This window comes from Rhinopithecus bieti, unplaced genomic scaffold (assembly GCF_001698545.2).
Source record: "Rhinopithecus bieti isolate Rb0 unplaced genomic scaffold, ASM169854v2 scaffold_77111, whole genome shotgun sequence".
Classification (NCBI taxonomy): domain Eukaryota; kingdom Metazoa; phylum Chordata; class Mammalia; order Primates; family Cercopithecidae; genus Rhinopithecus; species Rhinopithecus bieti.
Genome location: NW_016828360.1, coordinates 10391 through 15748, shown reverse-complemented (window position 1 = coordinate 15748; position 5358 = coordinate 10391).

The window sequence follows — 5358 nt, the reverse complement described above, 5'->3', positions numbered from 1 at the left end:
TTTTTTTGAGACAGAGTCTCCTTCTGTCACTCAGAGTGGAGTGCAGTGGTATGAACACAGCTCACTGCAGCCTTGACCTTCTGGGCTCAAGCAATCCTACCACCTCAACCTCCCAAGTAGCTGGGACTACAGGTATGTGTCACCATGCCCAGCTAATTTTTGTATTTTTTTGTAGAGACAGGGTTTCGCCATGTTGCCCAGGCTGGTCTCGAACTCCTGGGGTCAAGTGATCCACCTGCCTCCTCTTCCCAGAGTGCTGGGATTACAGGGATAAGCCACTGCACCTGACCTAGGAGTTTGCTTTTAAAAGAAGGCATAGGAACTTTTATGAATGGCCTTCATTAAATATGCAATTTACAGCGAGCAACTGTTTAGGGCCAGAATGTTTTCTCTTTTTGTGGGTGTAAGATGGGTGGCGGTGCAGAAAGAAGAATGATGACAGGTTCTGCCTGTAATATTTTATAGATGGCCCTGTCCTTTCTTTAGATCATACATATTTTTCTTCTCATCTTTATTATAAATTCCTTAAAAGAGAGAAAGCACTTATTCACATTGTATCTTCAGCTTTGCAAGAAAGTTTGTTTTTCAGAAGCTATAGGGCTATGCCAATTTTTGTTTATTCATTTTTTCTATGGCGTCAGCCTTGTATACATAGTTTGATCTCAGTTCTCTGTTATATACCAGTGTTTCAAAGTGGCGTTAGTTCCCTGGCTTCAGTATTGCAACATGAATTGCAACTTTGGGGCTCGAATTCACAATTCTAACTCTGTATTCTGCCTCTTTATTAGACTTTCCTAGGCTGGAGTACCTGGTAATGTCACCTTCTTTATGAAGGAAAAAAAATCAATACATTGTTAGTGGTGTTTTTCCAGATGAAATAAATGGATTAAATCAGCTTTTATTAATACCTTATTACAAAGTTTATTTCGAATAGTAAATGCGGATCATGAGACCCCAAGAACTGAATGTTTCTGAAAAATTTTAATGACTGGATTTTATTTTAGATGAAACAGTTCCAGCCAAAGTTACTTTGTTCTCTATGACCTCATCCATAACTAGAGGCTGTGCTGAGGACGTCTAGCATTTGCCTCCCTTCCAGGCAGCTTGTGATAAAGTAGGCTAATGGTAAAGTAACGTATCTTATGCCATTGAGCATTAAGATCATACTTCATATTTTACAAAGTGCTTTTTCATTATTTATTCCTCACGACCTACCTATGAGATCTCCTGGCTGTCTTATCTCTCCATATTGTGGCTGAAATATGACTAACCTATGTTCATAAATGCTTCAGGAAGCTGAAATGAATATATGTGCTTGCTGACATACAAACATCCAGCTTTCAAAATGGTCACCCTACCCTACCCTTGGGAATCAGGAATGCAGCTCCCTCAGAGAGTGGGGAATAATTCCATTTCCCTGTGTGTATAGCAGTAGCGGTCCCCAGAACTGCAGGTGTGGGAATCAAAAATGAAGGGAATGAGAACAGGTGTTTGTACTCTTGTTGTTGTTCAATGGAGGATTCATATTTCTGTAAACATATTGCTATACCTAGGACTGCTGCACTCAGATCAGTTCATAAATGTCCATGTAACCAGTGATGCATTTTTGCTTGCACTTCAGCTAGGGTCTATCATGGATTTTCTAATTTGTTTGGGGGAATATTATACTATTTACAAAATTGGAACCCTGAGTTCACTTACCCATAAAAACTGCCCGTGTGAGGGAAGGACATTTGGTCCTTTGGCAGTATGCATGTAGGGTAGGGTTGTCCGTTTTGCAGCAGTTTCCTTTTCTTGTCTGAAGCTACCTATGTTGATACCTGATCATATTCCCCTCCAGAGGAGTTTCTAGAATAAGACAGTCTTTAGGTACTGTCTAATTTGGTGACATAGTAAAAGATGGCTGACCTCTGGCTAGTCCATGGCTGCCAGGATGATCATGAATGGGAAATAGCATGTTATCTAGAGTCTCTTTGCTCTTGGTACAGAGTGAGGTGCCATCTCAATGGACCTAGGTTGCCATGACTTCAGACTGCTTGCAGGGCATGGTGTATTCCTTCCAGAAGTCCAGCATTTCCTGCTAGTTGGCGCCTACAGATGAGTGCAGCCAAACTGAAGCATCAAAGTAAGCCAAAGACAGAAAGATAAAAGTCTATTTACATTATATATACAACATGCAGATGCAAAGATGATTTCTCTGGTGAATCGGTCCATGTGAAATTTCAGTTAGTACTTTTCAGTTTCAAAAGGTAAAAGATTTGCTGCCAGAGGAGTCATATCTAAACAGAAAAAAAAATCTTTGAATTGATCTTTTTTTTGAAAGATGCTGCAGATTACATGTGACATATGATTTTTTGAGAGAGAAGAATTTTATAAGAAAGTGCACTAGATTCGATGTCAAGAGACTTGAACCTCACTCACCTCTAGTTCTGATATTGACTAAACCCTTTATCAAGCCACCTCACCCTTTCTGGGCCTGTTTCTTCACATGTCAAATAAGGGTGTTGAACTAGACTGACTGACTTTAATGTGTCTTTGTAGCATTAAGACTTTCTGCTCTATTCCAAGAGGAAGTAGATATTAATAGGTGAGCTAGTGATATATATGATTTATTGCCACAAAAAGCAGGCAGATAATCATATCCTTATCTGAGAGGATGGCACTGGAATCTGTTCCTTCTTTTTCCTTTCTCTCCCTGAAAACTGTTGCCATTTTTGTACCTGCTTTCTGCTCAAGACATATACATACCAATCATCAATTACATTCCTTAATAATTTTGTTCCAGGCTTTTTCATGTTTTGCGGCTCTTCCATACTTCCCTTTTAATAATTCGGCTGCTGGAGCTCTTTCTCAAGCACCACAGAAAGTCTTACTCAAAGATTGCATTTGAAGGCTAGTTAACTGCCTGGGTTACCAGGAGCAGGTTAGTTAGGTTTGTGGCTTTGCAACCTGTTCACAAATGTTACTTGTTTCATTGCCCGCACCACTTTACTGAAGCATGTCAAGAAAGGAAAAGGGTGTATGTTCATTAAAATGAAATCACCTGCAAGTGTTTCCTAGTAAGAACTTACATGATGCTTCTTGTCTAGAAGCATGGAGCATAGTAACTATCTTTCTCAAAGACAATGGAAGAAACTAGAAAAGCCCAGTCAAAGAAGGGGCTTAATAGTATCTTTTGACCATTATTAATGATTGAGATGATGATTACATAGGCATATCTAAGAGAACAGAAAACATACTAAAGAGATACTTTTTTCTATTTTATGATTACAGCTGTGCATATACTTTATAGTTTGATTTTAGTCAACTGTGAGCTCTTGAAGCAAAGACTGAATGGATTATCATATGATACTAAAAGTATTTTGTAGATAGTATATGGCATCCAAATTGTCCTTGAAAGCAAGGGGGCACTCCAGGTGTAGACTGTCCCAGGTTGGGGCATGGGGGCTTGATGTTGGTACCTGGAATGAGGCACTATGACCCATATGTTCTATATGTAGAGATGAGAATAAGCCCATTGACATGGGCTAGGGCTGAAACTCAAGTCAGAACTCAGACAGACAGTGTATCCACGCTAAAAACATGAAAGGATATGTGTGAGGTACAGAATTTAGATCATTAAAATCTGAGACTGATAGCCAAATAAGAGCAACAGGAATCAGTCTGAGCCAAATAAGAGCAACAGGAATCAGCCATCTCTTCTAGGCACCCTGTGACTCAGGTTTCTGCTGTAAAATATTTGTGGAATTGCTCTGATTTTTAAAAAATAATTTTATTTTTTCATGTGGGTATGTAATAGGTGTATATATTTGTGGGGACATGAGATATTTTGATACAGGCATGCAATGTGAAATAAACACATCATGTAGAATAGGATATTCATCCCCTCAAGCATTTATCCTTTGAGTTACAATCCAGTTATACTCTTTTCATTATTTAAAAATGTACAATTAAGTTATTATTGACTATAACCACCCTGTTGTGCTATCAAATACTAGGCCTTATTTATTCTTTCTAACTATTTTTTGGTACCCATTAGCCATCTCCACCTCCCCTGCCCCCTGTAGAATTGCTATAAATAAATAAGGTGAATGGAGTACTGTGTGTAGCTATGTTAAAGTTATACGGTTGGGAGCATTTTTGCAATTATAAGTGCATTTGTCAGGTGCTTACCACCTATTATCTTTGTGGAAAGATGGGAGGGACTAGGCGGCTACATAGGCTCTGGGATTAGAAAGAAATATCCTCTTGCCTTATAGCAGCAAAGAAGAAGAAAGAAAAAATTCTGATGCTTTTCTTTAAAATAAATTGACCATGTCTCTTCCAATTCAGGATATTTGGCATGTACAGTGAAGCACTTCAGAGTAAGAGAATAATTGAGATTTATGGGAAGAGGTAAAGAAGGAGTGGATGATAGGAACATAATTTAGGTTTCAAAAATATCTGAAGGGTAAGAAAGAGAAGGTGACAACCAGGGGTTGGAGAGAGGTTGAAGACATTTTAAAAGACTGGTAGAGTGTTTGATTGCTTCAGCATTAGAAATGACTTAGCCTCCAAAATAACTACTTGTTGGGTTATGGAGAGCAGAGTTTGGCTTTTCTTTGGCTCTAGCTGTTTGCAACTGTTCATTAATAGGTATGGTTAAATAAATTGCAGTATGGCCAGAAAATAGAAAACTATTTTGTGGTTAGAAGTGAAGCAAATGTATATCTAACGTTACTGAAAAATGTTTAAGCAATGTCAAATAAAAACAGGGAGTTTTAGAAAAGCTAATATGGTATAATCCCATCTTGATAGAGTTAGTATATGTGTAGAAAACAGTCTGGAAGAGAATAAAGCAACCTAATAACAGTAGTAATTTCTAGGAGATTTTTTTTTAACTTTCTGTGTTTTTCATTTTCATGTCATTTTCATGACATGGCTTTGTGTAACATTGTGAAATCATATTAGTACCATTTAGAAATCAACTTTGCTATACTGAAGATCCTTAATATTTCAAAGTATTGAAAAATTCAAAACTTTGAAAAATTTTAAAATATTGAAGATAAACTATAAAATAGTTTATTTTCTTTATTTCTTTTGAACTTATCAACTGAAGGTTTGGGAATCTAGTCCAAGCAAAAATGTCATTTTGGATGAGGGGAGATAAAATTCAAAATATAGATTGTTCAGATATGATACATTTCTTAACCTGTGAATAAAAGTCTATGAGGATCTCAGTTCCTATATGAAGAAATTTATATTGGCTGCTTTGCTTTAAATTGAGAGCTTTAAATTTTTAAATCAGCAATGAGAAAGTTTTAAATTTCTCTGTGGTGAAAATTTGCAGCAGCATGAAATGTAAAAATTGGCACGTAG